Genomic DNA, 22,968 nt, shown 5'->3' with positions numbered 1-22,968 from the left:
GAATTCACGGGTTAATTAAAAAGACATAAAAAATGACTAATAAAATGACTTCAAAACTAAAAACCATATCAAAGTGAATCTATATGCACAAAATAACCATAAATGGGTCCAGACAGGGGGGCGGATGTAAGTGGGTGCAAGTGAGGTCAGCTGACCCCTATGACCCAAAAATAATAGGTACTGTATTAAGCTTTTTCTGAACTTGCCCTCTGTCCCAAGACTTAAATGACCCCACCGATAGGACTCCTCCATGTAAAAACATAATCTTTATTGAGCTTGGATTTTTAACTTATACGGAGCAATTATTCTCTTCTATACTTTTTAAGATTATTCTATTCACTGGTTTAAATATGTGTTTAACCACATAAATGTTAAGGTGATTGGTTATATAGGAAAAAATTTCGTATAGTTTATACAATTATGTACTTACTCCCACGAAACATCTCCCACAAGCATCCAGTCATCATCCTTATCATCATATGTAAGCAGAATATAGTTTTGTTGCAAGGACATCTTCCACCAAATCTCTTTTATCATGCAAAACCCAAGCATGCCAATGAAAATGATATACGTTTGCCCAACTCTTATACTTTTCAAAACCATTCATAGTAAGAAGTCATTAACTCTCATGGTAAACAGTCTATATAAGACTTTGTTCATACAAAGAAGCTTGAATGAATACGATTGGAGACAAGTGCCATAAAAAAAATAAAAAAAAAACAAAAAAAAAAAACGACTCAACGCTTTTCGTCAATGTGATCATTGTTCGTAGAATTTGTAGACCGAATGTTCTTGCGAAAATTCTAATTGTAGGCCAACAAACTATCAGCACCTTGCATCATATCATATTAAAAAAAACATCAATTTATCATCTTTATTTCTTCAAAAACAATTATGTACGTTGTAAGTTATATAGATTACCAAATTAATAATTCAAATACCTTAAAGTTGCACCATAAGAAAGAACCATCAGCGAAGAAAATACAAATTATTGGTGTAGCTTCATTTGCTGAGAACGAAAATCACAATGAATGTAAGTTAAAGTTATTCTTTTGGTCATTTCATCAAACACTTCATACGCATATATAAAAAAAATAGTGCAATAGTTACTACCTCTACATTCCCCAAACTTTACATACATGCAAGAAAACCCTGGACATAGTGCTACTAACCTTATAGATGCAACATCTGTAAATTCTTCATCTTCCAAGTCACAATCACGATTTATAATAATATCCACAGCCTTAAACTCCTAATTTTATATACACATGTGATCAAAGTATATTCAAAAAGCTAACAAATGAAAAACCCTAGCGAGCAAATTGTAACAGACTGTAACAAAATAATGATTTATTGAAGAAAAGAAAACTTTTTCCGTCGTCACTTTCTTTGTCATAACCATCACTACCTCTACATATACACATGAAAAATCAAGGGAAAAAAATCAAGTTTCATAAATCGAAACATTGATTTAGAGAGATTCTTCAGCACGGGTTTCATAAATTGAGAAAAGGTTACAAATAATGAAATTGAGATAGATCCTTAGATGAAACATTGATTTAGCGAGATTCTTCAGCACGGGTTTCATAAATTGAGAAAAGGTTACAAATAATGAAATTGAGATAGATCCTTAGATAGAATAAAAAACATCAGCTATAATGTCAATACACAAATGAACAAAATATCACAAATTTCTATCAAAACCATACAGCGAAGACATGCTATGACAAACCAAATGGGTCAGCAAGATCAGCGAAGAATTTTCCTTATTCTGATGACGTTAAAAAAATTGAGTACTTACATAAAAGAAGTACCTCGAAGATCTTGGTGAATATGCACTGAAGAAATAAGGAAAACGCTGATGAAAAGCGTTGAAGAAATAAGAAAAACGAACATGTGCTAAGTAGCGATTGTATGAAGAATTCATTATTGCTTCGATCTTACAAATGGCGCTAAAGAATTCTTGTTACTGGTTATGTCGATTGTTGAATTTGTTGGGGTTTTTTAGGGTTTTCGTGAATTAGGGCAGAGATGATTTGGTTGCGTAATGACAGAGTGAGAGTGAAAGAGTGATACTCGTATTTGTTTCTTCTTCTTATACACCGTATTGTTTATTTTAACTTCTTCTACCGTATTTTCTATCTATCTATCTATTCTATCTATCTATCTTCTTACGGTCGCTCAACTTAATCTTCCCATTTTTCTGTCTCTCTCTCTCTCTCTTCAAAAAAAAAAACCACCAGATCCTTTTCACCTTCGATTGTGTGTTCATCCCGCCGTATTAGGTGACACAACTACCACCAATGAATCCTTCATGTTTTTCTCGACAATACCGTACAAATTTTATATATTAACGACAAATTCTTAATTAGGGTTTCGAATCGATTGGGAAGTTTTCCTTAACTGTCCGTGTTCTGTGATTAGGGTGTTCGTGGTTATCACAACAGGTAACGATTTTTAGGATTTTCTTTAAGATGTGTTTACAATCACAATTTTTAAGGTTTTCTAACTTTTGAAGCGATTTCAAGGTATTTTTAGATGATTATATATTTAATTTATATTGACGGTCAATTTAATACGCTCAATTGATCTGTGTATTTTTAATTGCGTTTTTGTATAAGGTATATAATTAATCAATTTGAATTGTGTTTTCTATCTGCTGTTTGCATTAATTCTGTGATTAACATGTTTATATGTTTATCATTTTGTATCAATGTGTTCCGTTTTTTATTTAATAAGTTTATTGTAGTTAGTTTTTTGTACAAGAAGCTACTAGGCTATACTGCACACGATGTGTTCGATGAAATGCTTTAGTGAATTTTGCATCCATTGTACAGTTCTTTTTATGATCAATTGTTAAAGGTGATTATCTCCATTTGACAAAATTTGCTTTCATTATACAGGTGATTATCTCAAGTATTGTTCTTTTTTATTTTAACCGTACGTATCTCCAGATTCAGTTAATAATTTAGCAAAAAAGAAGCAAGGATGTTGAGAGGAGAACTCATGATACAAAAAGGACGAGCTACTCTAATCTCTCGAACATTACCTTTGTTCTGAAGCATTTAATCATCAACCCCATCAAATAGTTTGGTCTTGGATAGTTCAACTACTAGCATCATTCATTCCTTACATTCTTATAAAGGTAACATTTATAGTGTTCAAAGAATGTTTTGTACATACATAAATCGGTAAGGTTAATCCGACGTGTCATCAGCTTAGAGACTAATTAGTCTTTCAAATTATGTGATTAAAAGTAGATTAATCCTCAAAATTATAAGAAAAAAACACGTGTCCTTCAAAACCCCTTTGAATCAGTTTTTATTACGGTCGCTCAACTTAATCTTCCCATTTTTCTGTCTCTCTCTCTCTTAAAAAAAAAACCACCAGATCCTTTTCACCTTCGATTGTGTGTTCATCCCGCCGTATTAGGTGACACAACTACCACCAATGAATCCTTCATGTTTTTCTCGACAATACCGTACAAATTTTATATATTAACGACAAATTCTTAATTAGGGTTTCGAATCGATTGGGAAGAGGATACACAACGGTTTTCCTTAACTGTCCGTGTTCTGTGATTAGGGTGTTCGTGGTTATCACAACAGGTAACGATTTTTAGGATTTTCTTTAAGATGTGTTTACAATCACAATTTTTAAGGTTTTCTAACTTTTGAAGCGATTTCAAGGTATTTTTAGATGATTATATATTTAATTTATATTGACGATCAATTTAATACGCTCAATTGATCTGTGTATTTTTAATTGCGTTTTTGTATAAGGTATATAATTAATCAATTTGAATTGTGTTTTCTATCTGCTGTTTGCATTAATTCTGTGATTAACATGTTTATATGTTTATCATTTTGTATCAATGTGTTCCGTTTTTTATTTAATAAGTTTATTGTAGTTAGTTTTTTGTACAAGAAGCTACTAGGCTATACTGCACACGATGTGTTCGATGAAATGCTTTAGTGAATTTTGCATCCATTGTACAGTTCTTTTTATGATCAATTGTTAAAGGTGATTATCTCCATTTGACAAAATTTGCTTTCATTATACAGGTGATTATCTCAAGTATTGTTCTTTTTTATTTTAACCGTATGTATCTCCAGATTCAATTAATAATTTAGCAAAAAAAAAAAAAGCAAGGATGTTGAGAGGAGAACTCATGATACAAAAAGGACGAGCTACTCTAATCTCTCGAACATTACATTTGTTCTGAAGCATTTAATCATCAACCCCATCAAATAGTTTGGTCTTGGATAGTTCAACTACTAGCATCATTCATTCCTTACATTCTTATAAAGGTAACATTTATAGTGTTCAAAGAATGTTTTGCAACATTTAAATTGTTGCTCACTATCTGTCAGATCTACAAGGTTAGAATCTATCTTATTCTATTGCATTTTTATTAAGTATGCTACACTTTGATAAATATTATTAAAATTTTTGTTTTCATTGCATAATATCAAACACTTGATTTTAAGGCGTTTTCTATTGACATATAGTGTTTCAACAATAAATGAGAACCTATGACTTTGTAGTAAGGGAAAATTTTCTGTAAGTACATTATTTACAAATAATTAGTTTTGCGCTTTTTATGAACTATTTTACTTCTTACTTAGCATGTACATTCGGTTGTGAAGCTAAAACATTTGTTTAATAATTTGTCCAGAGCCAACCTGTTTTCTAAATACAAAACTATATGTTGGTTTTACAATTGTCGTGCAACCGAACTTACCCACCTGCAACATCGAGCAATTCCGTTAGGCATGTATATATCTAATTTTTTTTTTTACTTCTAACGCTGCATGACTCAGAAAAATGTGATAAAAGTGAGTAGCATTTGTAGGTTTTAGGCGAGTTTATTGTTTCAGTTCTTTTCCCTCATGATTATCCTTTCAAGCCTCTTAAGGTAGTTTCGTTGTGTACACCGTATGATTTTTATTTGGTTACTTGATTTGTGTAGTTTTTGCGATGTTAGTCATGCCCTCTCAGAAGAGCTAATTTTTTTTTACAATGTGTCCCATGTTCAGACTCTACTAATGCCTACTAAATATCAAATCTGAAGTTACCAGGTAAGATAAAGTTGAGTAGCAACTTGTGTCATGGCTGCTTATTTAGTGGTTATCAAGGATTAACTACTGATATACCATTTCTTAATTCAGATGTAGCACATTTTTTATACTAACACTTACCCAATTTCATAGCCTTATACAATATGGATAAAATAGTTAGTAAACAATAGTTGGTATATCTAAAAACTATCTTAAGTTTATATATATACTGTTTTTTTAATTATGCTTGCTAACATATCAAAAATAGTGAACAGTCCACCTATTTAATGTTTGTAATTGCAGATGAGTCTAACTGTTCTTTTCTTTATACTGATGGCTGAAAAGTTTTCTTCAATTAATGTCTGTTATTTGTTCTACAGATTAGTAGTCGATTTAAAGCAACTTAAACCCTTTTTTTACTATTTCATTTATCAATTGTGGCTCTATGTTGAATATTTTCGATCCTGCAAAAGTAAGGCAACTTTTTGGAAACTTTTTTTTTCATTAAATATTTGTGACTCTATGTTGAATATTTTAGTCAACATAGTTGACTTCTGACCATCTTAATTGTTATAAAATGTATGAACATATCAAGTTTTTACAAAGTGATATGTTGTGTTGGTATATTGTATGAGTCATTATTCTTTTTAGCCATCATACAGGCATATGTTATTGGCTAATGTTGTTTATAAACGTCATAATCATGTTTCTATGTCAATTTATGGAGTTATTGTGTTATTAATGATACTCGACTTTATCAGGTCAAAAGAGTCGGATGATTAGGTATAATAATGGCATGTATGTTGGAAGCTTTGACGAGCCCAACACACCCACTATAGAGGATCCAGACTATACTACACTCACTACACCAATACTTTGACGTTGATTAGCCTTTAATTTTATAAATCCTTAGTGCACAATGTACTTACGCGACAGTGTCGACCATATATCTTTAGGCGGTATAACCGACCATGTATTACTTAGGCGGCAGAGCCGACCATATAATAAATACAACACAAGTGCACTAAGAACTTAAACACAAATCGAGGCTTAATCGGGAAACTTAACAAAGAACACTTTTATTAATACAAAATGTAATTACAATATTACTCACTCACCACACTTTCTTTCTACTCGCTACTTATAAGCGTTCTTTCTCAAACTCACTCGTTTCTCACTTTCTCACAACTCTCACACCTTCTCTTCTTCACAACTCACTTCTTATTTCACTCTCACAACTTACACACAAATGAAATCACCACCCATATTTATACTACTCCATGGAAACTTCTACACACTAGATTTTTCAATGGATAAATATCTAGATATTTTTACCACATAAAAATATCTAGATTTTTACAATTTAACATCTAGATTTTTCCTCATTAATATCTTGATATTTCTTTTACATTTTAATATCTAGATATTTACATACATTACTAATTCCATATTATCTAAATTTGCATTGCATTTTAACACTCCCCCTCAATGCAAATTTTCTTCTATTGGTGACTTGCAGACCATTCCAAGTGCTTCTCTGAATTTTTCAAACTTTGGTTTACTTAAACTCTTGGTGAATATATCTGCAACTTGTTCATCTGTCTTTGTTGGCACCATATTGATCTCCATTTCAAGAACCTTTTCGCGAACATAGTGATAGTGCACTTCTATATGCTTTGTTCTCGCATGAAAGACTGGATTTTCTGCTAGACGTATAGCTGATAGGTTATCGCAGAAAAGCTTTACTTGATAATCTGTTGATTGATGAAGATCTTCCATTAGTTGCTTCAACCACATAATTTCTTGTGTTGTTGATGCTGCCGATCGATATTCTGCTTCAGTGCTTGACAAGGATACTGTTGGTTGTCTCTTGCTGCACCATGATATTACTCCTGATCCAAGACTAAACATGTATCCAGTTGTTGACCGTCGTGTATCATAGTCTCCAGCGTAATCAGCGTCACAATATCCAGTCACCCGACATTCTTTTGTTCTCTTATATAAAATGCCAAAGTTAATAGTGCCTTTAACATACCTTAAGATGCGTCGTACAACATCAAGGTGTGGCTTCTTTGGATTGCTCATATACCGACTAGCCACTCCAACTGCATAAGATATGTCTGGTCGGCTTAATGTGAGATAAATAAGACTTTCGACCAACTTTCGATACATGGTAACATCTTGAAGACTTTTTCCTTCATCTGCTCGTAGTTTTATATTCGGCTCCATAGGAGTTGAGATGGGTTTGCAATTAAGCATCCCGTACTTTTGTAAAAGATCTCGCGCATATTTCTGTTGTCCCAGAAATAATCCTTCTCTTTTCTGCTCTATTTCGAGTCCAAGAAAATGTTTGAGTTCTCCAAGCTCCTTCATATGAAATCTAATAGAAAGATTCTCCCTTGTTCTTTGAATCTCCTCATAATGATCTCCTGTGATAATTAAGTCATCCACATATACTAGCACTATGGCTAGTTTTCCTTGATCTTGTTTCACAAATAAACTAGAATCTGAAAGAGCAACTGTAAAACCACTTTGTACCAAGAACTCACCAATTTTCCCGTACCAAGCTCTTGGAGCCTGCTTCAAGCCATATAGTGCCTTCTTTAATTTGCAGACAAGCTCAGGATGTATCTTGTTCTCAAATCCTCTTGGTTGCTCCATATACATGTTTTTGTCAAGTTCTCCATGTAAGAAAGCATTCTTGACATCCATCTGCCACAGCTTCCAAGATTTGCTAGCAATTAAAGCTAGTAGAACTCGAATTGTTGTGATCTTTGCCACCGGACTAAACGTTTCTTCATAATCCAACCCATATTGTTGAGAAAAACCTCTAGCAACAAGTCGAGTCTTCACCTTATAAACCCACTTACAAGATATTGGTTTCACATCTTTTAGCTTTGGAACTAAATTCCATGTCTGATTTTCTGTTAGTGCATTAATTTCTTCTTTCATCGCTTTTTGCCACTCTCTACTTTGTGCTGCTTCTTCATAAGTGGAAGGCTCAATAGGTATTGATTCATCCACATGAGCAGCATTGGCATACCTTGGATTAGGTTGTCTCGACCTTGTTGATCTCCTTAATTCTTGTGCATGCTCCTCGACTTCCTTTTGGCTTGGACGAACCTCCTCGGATATAGATTGATGTACACCAGTTTTCCATGGACTCTTTTTCTTAGAGTACGACCCTTCTCCTTCTTTTATTGGATCCAATATCTGCTCTTTAGGCTCTTCTTTTTCTTCTGGACCTTCTTCTAATCCATGAGGTTCTGGAAGCTCTATCTTTTGAGGTGACCACCATGAAGAAGCTTCATCAAATACCACATTTCTTGAAGTATGACACTTTCCGGTATTTGGATCACAACATCTCCATCCTTTTCTTGATTCATCATAACCGAAAAAAATGCACCGAATTGCCTTTTTATCAAATTTGCTTCTTAGATGATCTGGCACGAAGACGTAGCATACACATCCAAAAACCTTGAGATGATTGACGGTTGGCTTGATCTTCCATAATCTTTCATATGGTGAAATATATCCCAACTTTGTTTGTGGGAGTCTGTTAATCACGTACGACGCCGTCCTCATACATTCGGCCCAAAATCTACCTGGTACATTCTTACCATGAAGCATACTTCGACAAGTTTCTGCAAGGTGACGATTCTTGCGTTCTGCGGCTCTATTCTGTTGTGGAGTATTGGGACAAGTTAATTGTCTTCTAATCTTGTGCTTCTCAAGATAGAATTGAACTCAGTCGATAAATATTCTCCTCCATTATCTGTGCGTAAGCATTGAATCTTATAATTGAGCTCACTTTCTACCTTATTCTTGAACTCTTTAAACTTCAGAAAAGTCTCCGACTTTTCTTTCATGAAGTAAACCCACACATACCTTGAGAAGTCATCAATGAATGTCACCATATACTTCATACCTCCAAGTGATGTTTGTTTCACTGGGCCGAAGACATCTGAGTATATGAGCTCTAGTGGTGTCTTGGACTGATGTTGTGACTCCTTGAATGGAAATTGGTGAGCTTTTCCAAATTGACATCCAGCACATATTGTATCTGTTCGGATATCAATTTGAGGAAGCCCATTTACTATGTGTTTCACCATCATCTCCTTTAACTTGTTGTAGCCCACATGCCCAAGACGTTCATGCCAAAGATCAGTCGTCTCATTCTTTTGAGTCTTATCCACATATGCTGTTTCAGCAGATAGTACATAGACCGACTCTATTCTTCTTCCTTGCATAATTGGATTGCCAACCACCTTCACTCTCTTGAATACGGACACATCTTCTGGTCCAAAGAGCACATAATTCCCTTCTGCTGTCAATTGTGGTACTGATAGTAAATTCTTCTTTAGGCCAGGGACAAGATACACCTTCTCGAGTTGGAGCTTATTAGAGTCGCCTTCATTTGGAATTATTGTCTTTCCAATGTGAGAAATAGACAACCTTGAATTGTTGGCTGTCAACACGACTCTCTTTCCTTTGTAATCCTCCATTTCTTGCAGCTTCGTCCCATCATTGGTCATATGATTTGAGCACCCAGAATCGATGATCCAATCATCTTTGTAGTTTATTTTTGACTTTAAAGTTGTTGTAAGAGCTTGATCATCTATGTCAGCTTCAACAGTAAATCCAGCTTCTGCATCCCATGTTTCCTCGTTAATGGTTGCTTCAAATGTGACCTCTTTTTTCTCATCTCTTGCAGTGGCCACATTTCCTTCAAAAGTTCGCCTTTTGGGGAATTTACAATCTCGAGCAAAATGACCCTTCTTGCCACAATTGAAGCATTCACCATTCTTTCTCTTATCATTTTCTCCAAGTTGTTGGCGATGATATTTTCTTCCTTCTTGGGCTCCCCCTGAAGCGTTGCTTTTTGATTTTAGATGAACTTTGCCTCCATATTTATGTCTTTCTTTCGTCACTTCTTGTCTTCGAGACATAGCTTTCTTCTTATTGGAGAAAAGTGCCTCTTCTTCGCCTTTTATGCTTACTTCACTCATCTGCTTGGCTAATACTTCTTGGTTAGCCAATAAATTCTCCAACTCTATTAATGATGGTTGGGTAGGCCATCCTCTCACAGCGGCTATAAATCCATTATATTCGGACCTTAAGCCGTGGATGATAATTCTCTTCATCCTTGCATCACTCACTTTCTCTTCAGGAGCAAGCTGAGATATCTCACGGCAAATAAATTTCACCTTGGTGAAATACTGAGAAATAGACAGACTTCCTTGTGAGATACCCGCGAGCTCATTTTCCAAGAGCTGGAGGCGTGCTTCATTCTTCTTTGAAAATAATTTTTCAAAAGTTTCCCAAGCGGCTGATCTTTTCTGGTGGCGTCATTTAATTTTCGATAATCAATACATACATACCATCCTGTTACAGTCCTTGAAGGAATAAGCTCATTTTTCTCATTTGTGATAACAGTCATGCCACCCTTCTTAGGCACGCATTGAACTGGGCTTACCCATGGACTATCAGAGATTGGATAAATTAAACCTGCATCTAGTAGTTTAATTATTTCTTTTTTAACAACATCTTGCATATTCGGATTTAGTCTTCGTTGGCGTTGCACATACGTTTTATGACCTTCTTCCATAAGGATTTTATGTGTGCAATACGAAGGACTTATTCCTTTAATATCATGAATCTTCCATGCAATGGCTGGTTTATGAGCTTTCAACACCGAAATGAGTTGTGATTTCTCATTTTCAGTAAGAGAAGACGATATTATTACAGGTAATTCAGATTCACCATGTAAATAAGCGTATTCCAAATGGTTTGGAAGTGGCTTTAACTCTAATTTCGGTGGTTCTTCTATCGATGATTTATATCGATATCTGTCTTCTTCTTTTAGCATTTGAATTTCTTCTGTTGTTGGTTCATATCCATTAGCTATTAGTGTAGCTAACATTTCAGCTTCATCAATTGGTTCATTACCTTCTCCTAAAGAACATTCTCATGTTCCTTGTAATTCTGGAAATTCTTCTAACAATTCTGCATGTGAATCTATAGTTTGAATATAATAACATGTATCATCTGCAGATTGCGGTTGTTGCATTGCTCTATCAACTGAAAAGGTAACACTCTCATCCTCTATACTTAGGGTCAGTTTCTTACCAAACACGTCTATCATTGCTTTAGCCGTGTTTAAGAATGGTCTTCCTAATATGAGAGGAACTTGAGAATCTTCTTCCATGTCCAGAACAACAAAATCTACTGGAAATACTAAAGTACCAACTTTAACTAGCATGTTCTCCATTATCCCTCTAGGATATTTTATTGATCGATCGGCTAGCTGTATGCTTATTCTTGTTGGTTTCAATTCTCCAAGGTCTAGTTTAGCGTATAGTGAATACGGAATTAAATTTATACTAGCACCTAAGTCTGCCAATGCTTCTATTGAACTAAGACTACCCAGAAAACATGGAATTGTGAAACTTCCTGGATCAGATAATTTTTCTGGTATCTTATTCAACAGCACTGCTGAACAATTAGCGTTCATAGTAACAGCCGAGAGTTCTTCCATTTTCTTTCTATTCGAGATTAGATCTTTCAGAAATTTAGCATATCTAGGCATTCCTGAAATCACATCAATGAAAGGAAGATTTACATTTATCTGTTTAAACATATTCAAGAATTTGGATTGCTCGGCTTCAAGTTTCTCTTTCTTCATTTTACTTGGGTAAGGAAGTGGTGGTTGGTATGGTTTAACATAAGGTTTAGCCTTAACTGTGTTATCTTCATTAACCTTTTCAACTACCGGTTCTTTTTCCTTATCTTGATTAGGTTGTGGTTCTTGTGGAGTAAGAATAGCTTCATCAGAAGTTACAGGTATTTCAGGTGGTTTAAGTGTTGTACCACTTCTTGTGGTAATGGCTTTAGCTGTTTCATTCCGGGAGTTTGCATTTGTATCACTAGGTAAACTTCCCAGTTTTCTTTCACCTATTAACCTTGCTAGGTTACTTACTTCTTGTTCCAGATTTTGAATAGAAGCTTGTTGATTTCTAAATGCTTGAGCATTTTGTTCATTGGTTTGTTTTTGAGATGTGAAAAACTGCGTTTGAGTTTCAACTAGCTTCGTCATCATATCTTCTAAATTCGGCTTTTTATCATCGGTTTGTTGTGGTGGTTTATTTTGAAAATTAGGTCTTTGCTGATTGTAAGTATTATTGGATACTTGTTGATTGCTAGGACCTTGTTGGTTGTTGTATGGAATATTTCGGTTATAATTCTGGTTTAGATTGTAAATCGGTCTTGGCGGTTGATAATTATTCTGATAATTATTTCCAGACCTTTGGTTTATGTATGAAATATTCTCTCTTTGTTCCATTGTTAATTCAATACTGAGACAATCTTTTGTCAAATGTGGTCCTCCACACTGCTCACAACTAATTCGTATTGAGTGAATATCTTTAGTCATCTTTTCCATTCGTCTCTCGACAGCATCTATCTTTGCGGAAATGGAATCTAAGTCATGGCTAGAATCGGCTCTAGCTGCTTTAGATGATCTAACGATATCATTTTCTTGGTGCCACTCATGTGAGTGGGAAGCAGTGTTATCAATAATTTTATAAGCATCAGTTTCGGTTTTCTTCATAATAGAACCACCAGCTGCTATATCTATGTCTTTCCTTGTAGTGATGTCGCATCCTTGGTAGAATATTTGTACTATTTGACAGGTATCTAAACCATGTTGCGGACATCCTCTTAATAACTTTTCAAATCTTGTCCACGCCTCATATAGAGTTTCATTTGGCTTCTGTGTGAACGTAACAATTTCTGCTTGAAGTCTTACGGCTTTAGATGCAGGAAAGAATTGTTTAAGAAATTTTTCAACTAAAACGTCCCATGTATCAATCGCCCCTTCAGGTAACGATTCCAACCAATCTTTGGCTTCTCCCTTTAAAGTCCATGGAAATAACATGAGATATATCTGTTCATCCTCAACTTCTCGGATTTTAAATAGTGTGCAGATCCTATTAAAGGTACGTAGATGTTCATTTGAATCTTCCTTCGGTGCACCACTAAATTGGCATTGATTAGTCACCATGTGTAGAATTTGTCCTTTGATTTCATAATCTGGCGCATTAATGTCTGGATGAGTAATTGCGTGACCTTGGCCAGTGCGTTTAGCTCTCATTCGGTCTTCCATACTTAATGGTTCTGTTACTTCCATAATTGAATTTGTTGAATCGGAATCACTAGAGGATTCTGATTTAATGGTTCGTTCCTCAACAATCTCTGTTTGAATGATTGGTGGTTCCGGAGGAAAGTTTAGTGGTTCAGGATCTACGAATCGTCCCTGAATATTCTCCGGATTCTCAATTGTGTGGTCGGGTTCAAAAAATGGATTATCAACGGCGATAATATTAGTTAGATGTCTTGATCTAGTTACAGGTGGTGAACGTACAAAAGGTGATGAACGTCTTGCTCGGTGCATTCACTGAATATCCTATTAGTTTTTAAAAGGAAAGAAAAATTATAATAAGTTATCCAATCAATAGACTTTTCTGATTTTGCCCACGTTTCGAATAGCCAAAAGATGCAGCAGAGGGGCAGGATTCGTTTGGTCTCAATATAATTGAGGACTGTTTGGCTCCAATAACCCGGTCCACGTACAAATCCAACTATTACTACGAATCAGAAAATTTTGATGTCTATCAATTTAACCACTTAAAATAAATTTTCGTAATTTTAAGAAATTTTAGATAAGAAGTAGAATACAAATCTATGTCCTAAAAACTAGAATAGCGAGAAATAAGAAAGAAAAAGAGCGCGTCGAAAAAGGTCGAAAAAGAAAAGAAAAATTGAAAAAGGCGTTGAAAAATAAGAAATAAAAAGAGTGACTTATAAAACTTTAAAACATTCGCCTAACCCAACCTTATTACTACCACTAACTTAAAATTATAATCGCAAATTGAGATTACTAATTGGAATGATAATTGATACATAGGTAAAAGGCGTCGAGAAATAAGAAAATAGCGCGTCTAAACTTAAAAAGGAACTAAAAATTTAAAACTAAAAGTTGCGTCTTAAAGCATACAAGTAAAACTATATCCCAAATGGAAATAACTTAAAAAGGTACTAAAACTTAAAAATGCGTCGCAAAATTCTAAAGCACCTAAATCTTAGTCTAAAGAAAAAGCACTTAAGGGATTTTACGGCAAAGCCTAAAAATCTAGAAGTAAAAATAACTATGGCAAAAACTAAGTTTAAAACTAAATATGAGCTAAAAATACAAATATTACGCTAAAACGATTAAAAAGGGACAAAATATAAAAATATACAAAAAGTTGTAAAAAGTACAATTTTTATAAAAATATTATTTTTATATTATTTATTTAATAAAACTATTAATTTTAAACTTTAAATAAACTAATTAAACATAAAAATACAAATTAAATATAAAAACTAAATTAAATTATAAAATATATAACCCTAAATAGGGTTTTAGATTAATAATAAATAATAATACCCGTAATAAATGCTGGTTCAGTCAACTGTGGCGTGTCAGACGGGCTCATGCAATCGCATGAGTCCTAAGTTGCCCAGCCATGCGATCGCATGGGCTAGGGTTTCGGGCCACAGAATGGGCTGCTACAGTACAGGCCGAATTAAATTTTTTTTTATATATTTTTGAATATATTAAAACGTATTTTTACAAAAGTGTATTTTTTTTATAAAAGTAAACTAAAAATAAAAATCCTTTTTTTTATATTAGCGTTGCGCTTCCGGCTTTTAAGCGTTTCCCCGGCAGCGGCGCCAAAAATAACTTGATGTTAAAGCTAAGGGGTATAAAATACTATTAAATTTTAGAAGGAAATACTATTAAATACGATACAATTTTACACAAGATATTTATTTATTTATTGAATGGATATACTTAAACCTTGCTACAACACTTATAGGCAGTGTACCTAATCGTACAGTAGTGTAGTTTTTAGTAAGTCCGGTTCGTTCCACAGGGAATCTTTTTCACAAAGCTTAACGCTATATTAGTTTAAATTTATAAAAATACAAATATATATAAAAGTAATATTATTATTATAAAGGGGGGTTTTACCGTTTAATGACCGGTTTGTCGATTTTAAAAACTTTAGTTGCAGTTAAAACAAAATGTAAAATATTAAATAAATAAAAGACTTAATTTTAAGCGTAAAGTAAATAACGATAATGAAATTGCGAATAATAAAAGTGCGATAAAATAAACTTGCGATAATTAAAAAGTACGATAATTAAAAGTGTAATTAAATACAATAACAATAAAAATGCGATAATTAGAAGTGCAATTAAATATAAAATAAAGGAAATTAAATATGAAATAAAAGAATTATGCTTATTTAAACTTCCGTAATCATGATGTTTGACGTGTTGATTTTAGTTTTATGCACATGGGTTAATTGTCCTTTGTCCTGGATTATTTAATATGTCCGTCTGGTTTTTGTCCATAACAGTCCATCTGAAATGTCCCGTTCTTATTGATTAAAAACGTTCCATATTAATTGATTTCGTTGCGAGGTTTTGACCTCTATATGAGACGTTTTTCAAAGACTGCATTCATTTTAAAACAAACCATAACCTTTATTTCATCAATAAAGGTTTAAAAAGCTTTACGTAGATTGTCAAATAATGATAATCTAAAATATCCTGTTTACACACGACCATTACATAATGGTTTACAATACAAAGATGTTACAACAAAATAAGTTTCTTGAATGCAGTTTTTACACAATATCATACAAGCATGGACTCCAAATCTCGTCCTTATTTAAGTATGCGACAGCAGAAGCTCTTAATAATCACCTGAGAATAAACATGCTTAAAACGTCAACAAAAATGTTGGTGAGTTATAGGTTTAACCTATATATATCAAATCGTAACAATAGACCACAAGATTTCATATTTCAATACACATCCCATACATAGAGATAAAAATCATTCATATGGTGAACACCTGGTAACCGACATTAACAAGATGCATATATAAGAATATCCCCATCATTCCGGGACACCCTTCGGATATGATATAAATTTCGAAGTACTAAAGCATCCGGTACTTTGGATGGGGTTTGTTAGGCCCAATAGATCTATCTTTAGGATTCGCGTCAATTAGGGTGTCTGTTCCCTAATTCTTAGATTACCAGACTTATTAAAAAGGGGCGTATTCGATTTCGATAATTCAACCATAGAATGTAGTTTCACGTACTTGTGTCTATTTTGTAAATCATTTATAAAACCTGCATGTATTCTCATCCCAAAAATATTAGATTTTAAAAGTGGGACTATAACTCACTTTCACAGATTTTTACTTCGTCGGGAAGTAAGACTTGGCCACTGGTTGATTCACGAACCTATAACAATATATACATATATATCAAAGTATGTTCAAAATATATTTACAACACTTTTAATATATTTTGATGTTTTAAGTTTATTAAGTCAGCTGTCCTCGTTAGTAACCTACAACTAGTTGTCCACAGTTAGATGTACAGAAATAAATCGATAAATATTATCTTGAATCAATCCACGACCCAGTGTATACGTATCTCAATATTGATCACAACTCAAACTATATATATTTTGGAATCAACCTCAACCCTGTATAGCTAACTCCAACATTCACATATAGAGTGTCTATGGTTGTTCCGAAATATATATAGATGTGTCGACATGATAGGTCGAAACATTGTATACGTGTCTATGGTATCTCAAGATTACATAATATACAATACAAGTTGATTAAGTTATGGTTGAAATAGATTTGTTACCAATTTTCACGTAGCTAAAATGAGAAAAATTATCCAATCTTGTTTTACCCATAACTTCTTCATTTTAAATCCGTTTTGAGTGAATCAAATTGCTATGGTTTCATATTGAACTCTATTTTATGAATCTAAACATAAAAAGTGTAGGTTTATAGTCGGAAAAATAAGTTACAAGTCATTTTTGTAAAGGTAGTCATTTCAGTCGAAAGAACGACGTCTAGATGACCATTTTAGAAAACATACTTCCACTTTGAGTTTAACCATAATTTTTGGATATAGTTTCATGTTCATAATAAAAATCATTTTCTCAGAATAACAACTTTTAAATCAAAGTTTATCATAGTTTTTAATTAACTAACCCAAAACAGCCCGCGGTGTCACTACGACGGCGTAAATCCGGTTTTACGGTGTTTTTCGTGTTTCCAGGTTTTAAATCATTAAGTTAGCATATCATATAGATATAGAACATGTGTTTAGTTGATTTTAAAAGTCAAGTTAGAAGGATTAACTTTTGTTTGCGAACAAGTTTAGAATTAACTAAACTATGTTCTAGTGATTACAAGTTTAAACCTTCGAATAAGATAGCTTTATATATATGAATCGAATGATGTTATGAACATCATTACTACCTTAAGTTCCTTGGATAAACCTACTGGAAAAGAGAAAAATGGATCTAGCTTCAACGGATCCTTGGATGGCTCGAAGTTCTTGAAGCAGAATCATGACACGAAAACAAGTTCAAGTAAGATCATCACTTGAAATAAGATTGTTATAGTTATAGAAATTGAACCAAAGTTTGAATATGATTATTACCTTGTATTAGAATGATAACCTACTGTAAGAAACAAAGATTTCTTGAGGTTGGATGATCACCTTACAAGATTGGAAGTGAGCTAGCAAACTTGAAAGTATTCTTGATTTTATGAAACTAGAACTTTTGGAATTTATGAAGAACACTTAGAACTTGAAGATAGAACTTGAGAGAGATTAATTAGATGAATAAAATTGAAGAATTAAAGTGTTTGTAGGTGTTTTTGGTCGTTGGTGTATGGATTAGATATAAAGGATATGTAATTTTGTTTTCATGTAAATAAGTCATGAATGATTACTCATATTTTTGTAATTTTATGAGATATTTCATGCTAGTTGCCAAATGATGGTTCCCACATGTGTTAGGTGACTCACATGGGCTGCTAATAGCTGATCATTGGAGTGTATATACTAATAGTACATACATCTAAAAGCTGTGTATTGTACGAGTACGAATACGGGTGCATACGAGTAGAATTGTTGATGAAACTGAACGAGGATGTAATTGTAAGCATTTTTGTTAAGTAGAAGTATTTTGATAAGTGTATTGAAGTCTTTCAAAAGTGTATAAATACATTTTAAAACAATACATGTATATACATTTTAGCTGAGTCGTTAAGTCATCGTTAGTCGTTACATGTAAGTGTTGTTTTGAAACCTTTAGGTTAACGATCTTGTTAAATGTTGTTAACCCAATGTTTATAATATCAAATGAGATTTTAAATTATTATATTATCATGATATTATCATGTATGAATATCTCTTAATATGATATATATATATACATTAAATGGCTTTACAACGATAATCGTTACATATATGTCTCGTTTAAAAATCATTAAGTTAGTAGTCTTGTTTTTACATATGTAGTTCATTGTTAATATACTTAATGATATGTTTACTTATCATAGTATCATGTTAACTATATAAATATCCATATATATGTCATCATATAGTTTTTACAAGTTTTAAAGTTCGTGAATCACCGGTCAACTTGGGTGGTCAATTGTCTATATGAAACATATTTCAATTAATCAAGTCTTAACAAGTTTGATTGCTTAACATGTTGGAAACATTTAATCATGTAAATATCAATCTCAATTAATATATATAAACATGGAAAAGTTCGAGTCACTACAGTACCTACCCGTTAAATAAATTTCGTCCCGAAATTTTAAGCTATTGAAGGTGTTGACGAATCTTCTGGAAATAGATGCGGGTATTTCTTCTTCATCTGATCTTCATGCTCCCAGGTGAACTCGGGTCTTCTACGAGCATTCCATCGAACCTTAACAATTGGTATCTTGTTTTGCTTAAGTCTTTTAACCTCACGATCCATTATTTCGACGGGTTCTTCGATGAATTGAAGTTTTTCGTTGATTTGGATTTCATCTAACGGAATAGTGAGATCTTCTTTAGCAAAACATTTCTTCAAATTCGAGACGTGGAAAGTGTTATGTATAGCCGCGAGTTGTTGAGGTAACTCAAGTCGGTAAGCTACTGGTCCGACACGATCAATAATCTTGAATGGTCCAATATACCTTAGATTTAATTTCCCTCGTTTACCAAATCGAACAACGCCTTTCCAAGGTGCAACTTTAAGCATGACCATCTCTCCAATTTCAAATTCTATATCTTTTCTTTTAATGTCAGCGTAGCTCTTTTGTCGACTTTGGGCAGTTTTCAACCGTTGTTGAATTTGGATGATCTTCTCGGTAGTTTCTTGTATAATCTCCGAACCCGTAATCTGTCTATCTCCCACTTCACTCCAACAAATCGGAGACCTGCACTTTCTACCATAAAGTGCTTCAAACGGCGCCATCTCAATGCTTGAATGGTAGCTGTTGTTGTAGGAAAATTCTGCTAACGGTAGATGTCGATCCCAACTGTTTCCGAAATCAATAACACATGCTCGTAGCATGTCTTCAAGCATTTGTATCGTCCTTTCGCTCTGCCCATCAGTTTGTGGATGATAGGCAGTACTCATGTCTAGACGAGTTCCTAATGCTTGCTGTAATGTCTGCCAGAATCTTGAAATAAATCTGCCATCCCTATCAGAGATAATAGAGATTGGTATTCCATGTCTGGAGACGACTTCCTTCAAATACAGTCGTGCTAACTTCTCCATCTTGTCATCTTCTCTTATTGGCAGGAAGTGTGCTGATTTGGGGAGACGATCAACTATTACCCAAATAGTATCAAAACCACTTGCAGTCCTTGGCAATTTAGTGATGAAATCCATGGTAATGTTTTCCCATTTCCATTCCGGGATTTCGGGTTGTTGAAGTAGACCTGATGGTTTCTGATGCTCAGCTTTGACCTTAGAACACGTCAAACATTCTCCTACGTATTTAGCAACATCGGCTTTCATACCCGGCCACCAAAAATGTTTCTTGAGATCCTTGTACATCTTCCCCGTTCCAGGATGTATTGAGTATCTGGTTTTATGAGCTTCTCTAAGTACCATTTCTCTCATATCTCCAAATTTTGATTCCCAAATCCTTTCAGCCCTATACCGGGTTCCGTCTTCCCGAATATTAAGATGCTTCTCTGATCCTTTGGGTATTTCATCCTTTAAATTTCCCTCTTTTAAAACTCCTTGTTGCGCCTCCTTTATTTGAGTAGTAAGGTTATTATGAATCATTATATTCATAGATTTTACTCGAATGGGTTCTCTGTCCTTCCTGCTCAAGGCATCGGCTACCACATTTGCCTTCCCCGGGTGGTAACAAATCTCAAAGTCGTAATCATTCAATAATTCAATCCACCTACGCTGCCTCATATTCAGTTGTTTCTGATTAAATATGTGTTGAAGACTTTTGTGGTCGGTATATGTAATACTTTTGACCCCATATAAGTAGTGCCTCCAAGTCTTTAATGCAAAAACAACCGCGCCTAGTTCCAAATCATGCGTCGTATAATTTTGTTCGTGAATCTTCAATTGTCTAGACGCATAAGCAATCACCTTCGTTCGTTGCATTAATATACAACCGAGACCTTGCTTTGATGCGTCACAATAAATCACAAAATCATCATTCCCTTCAGGCAATGACAATATAGGTGCCGTAGTTAGCTTTTTCTTCAATAACTGAAATGCTTTCTCTTGTTCATCATTCCATTCAAATTTCTTCCCTTTATGCGTTAATGCAGTCAAGGGTTTTGCTATTCTGGAAAAGTCTTAGATGAACCTTCTGTAGTAACCAGCTAGTCCTAAAAACTGGCGTATGTGTTTCGGAGTTTTCGGGGTTTCCCACTTTTCAACAGTTTCTATCTTTGCCGGATCCACCTTAATACCTTCTTTGTTCACTATGTGACCGAGGAATTGAACTTCATCCAACCAAAATGCACACTTTGAAAACTTAGCGTACAATTCTTCCTTCCTCAATACTTCTAACACCTTTCTCAAATGTTCACCGTGTTCTTGGTCATTCTTTGAGTAAATAAGTATGTCATCAGTGAAAACAATGACAAACTTGTCAAGGTATGGTCCACACACTCGGTTCATAAGGTCCATGAACACAGCTGGTGCATTAGTTAAACCAAACGGCATGACCATAAACTCGTAATGACCGTAACGTGTTCTGAAAGCAGTCTTTGGAATATCATCTTCTTTCACCCGCATTTGATGATACCCGGAACGTAAGTCAATCTTTGAATAAACAGACAAGCCTTGTAGTTGATCAAATAAGTCATCGATTCTCGGTAGTGGGTAGCGGTTCTTGATGGTAAGTTTGTTCAACTCTAGGTAGTCGATACACAACCTGAATGTACCATCTTTCTTCTTGACAAACAAAACAGGAGCTCCCTACGGTGATGTGCTTGGTCGAATGAAACCACGCTCTAAAAGTTCTTGTAATTGGCTTTGCAGTTCTTTCATCTTGCTGGGTGCGAGTCTGTAAGGAGCACGAGCTATTGGTGCAGCTCCTGGTACAAGATCTATTTGAAATTCAACGGATCGATGTGGGGGTAATCCCGGTAATTCTTTCGAAAATACATCGGGAAATTCTTTTACGACGGGAACATCATTGATGCTCTTTTCTTCAGTTTGTACTTTCTCGACGTGTGCTATAATAGCATAGCAACCTTTTCTTATTAGTTTTTGTGCCTTCAAATTACTAATAAGATGTAGCTTCATGTTGCCCTTTTTTCCGTACACCATTAAGGGTTTTCCTTTTTCTCGTATAATGCGAATTGCATTTTTGTAACAAACGATCTCTGCTTTCACTTCTTTCAACCAGTCCATACCGATTATCACATCAAAACTCCCTAACTCTACTGGTATCAAATCAATCTTAAATGTTTCGCTAACCAGTTTAATTTCTCGATTCTGACATATATTATCTGCTGAAATTAATTTACCATTTGCTAATTCGAGTAAAAATTTACTATCCAAAGGCATCAATGGACAATTTAATTTAGCACAAAAATCTCTACTCATATAGCTTCTATCCGCACCCGAATCAAATAAAACGTAAGCAGATTTATTGTCAATAAGAAACGTACCGGTAACAAGCTCCGGGTCTTCCTGTGCCTCTGCCGCATTAATATTGAAAACTCTTCCGCGGCCTTGTCCATTCGTGTTCTCCTGGTTCGGGCAATTTCTAATAATGTGGCCCAGTTTTCCACATTTATAACAAACTACATTGGCATAACTTGCTCCGACACTACTTGCTCCGCCATTACTCGTTCCGACACCATTTGTTCCTTTCGTTCTATTAACCCCTGGTCCGTAGACCTCACACTTCGCTGCGCTATGACCATTTCTTTTACACTTGTTGCAAAATTTGGTGCAGAACCCCGAGTGATACTTTTCACACCTTTGGCATAGCTGCTTCTGATTGTTATTGTTGTTGCGGTTATTATTGTTGTTGGAATGATTGTTGTAGTTGCTGTTGTTGTTGTTGTTGTTTTTGTTGTTGTTGTTGTTGGGCCATTTGTTGTAGTTGCGATTGATGTTGCGATTGTTGGGATAATTGTTGCGATTATTGTTGTAATTGCTGTTGTTGTTGTATTGGTGATTCTTATCACCGTTTTCCTCCCACTTTCTTTTGACTTGCTTCACATTGGCCTCTTCAGCAGTCTGTTCTTTAATTCTTTCTTCAATCTGGTTCACTAGTTTGTGAGCCATTCTACATGCCTGTTGTATGGAGGCGGGCTCGTGTGAACTTATATCTTCTTGGATTCTTTCAGGTAATCCTTTCACAAACGCGTCGATCTTCTCTTCCTCATCTTCGAATGCTCCCGGACACAATAAGCACAATTCTGTGAATCGCCTTTCGTACGTGGTAATATCAAATCCTTGGGTTCGTAACCCTCTAAGT

General features: G+C 34.5%; 1 long non-coding RNA gene across 1 annotated transcript; it reads right to left on the bottom strand.

Moving 5' to 3' along the window:
* Positions 1 to 450: 450 nt before the first annotated feature.
* Positions 451 to 1,464, bottom strand: LOC139898276 (uncharacterized). Its single transcript, XR_011776943.1, has 4 exons — positions 1,370 to 1,464; positions 1,173 to 1,252; positions 942 to 1,009; positions 451 to 832 (listed from the first exon to the last, which is right to left on the bottom strand). It is a non-coding gene; the product is annotated as an uncharacterized lncRNA (long non-coding RNA).
* Positions 1,465 to 22,968: the final 21,504 nt, after the last annotated feature.

The sequence above is a fragment of the Rutidosis leptorrhynchoides genome, chromosome 3 (assembly GCF_046630445.1).
Source record: "Rutidosis leptorrhynchoides isolate AG116_Rl617_1_P2 chromosome 3, CSIRO_AGI_Rlap_v1, whole genome shotgun sequence".
NCBI classification, from domain to species: Eukaryota; Viridiplantae; Streptophyta; class Magnoliopsida; order Asterales; family Asteraceae; genus Rutidosis; species Rutidosis leptorrhynchoides.
Note: the sequence above shows the minus strand (reverse complement) of the source record. Positions and strands in the feature narration are given on the sequence as shown.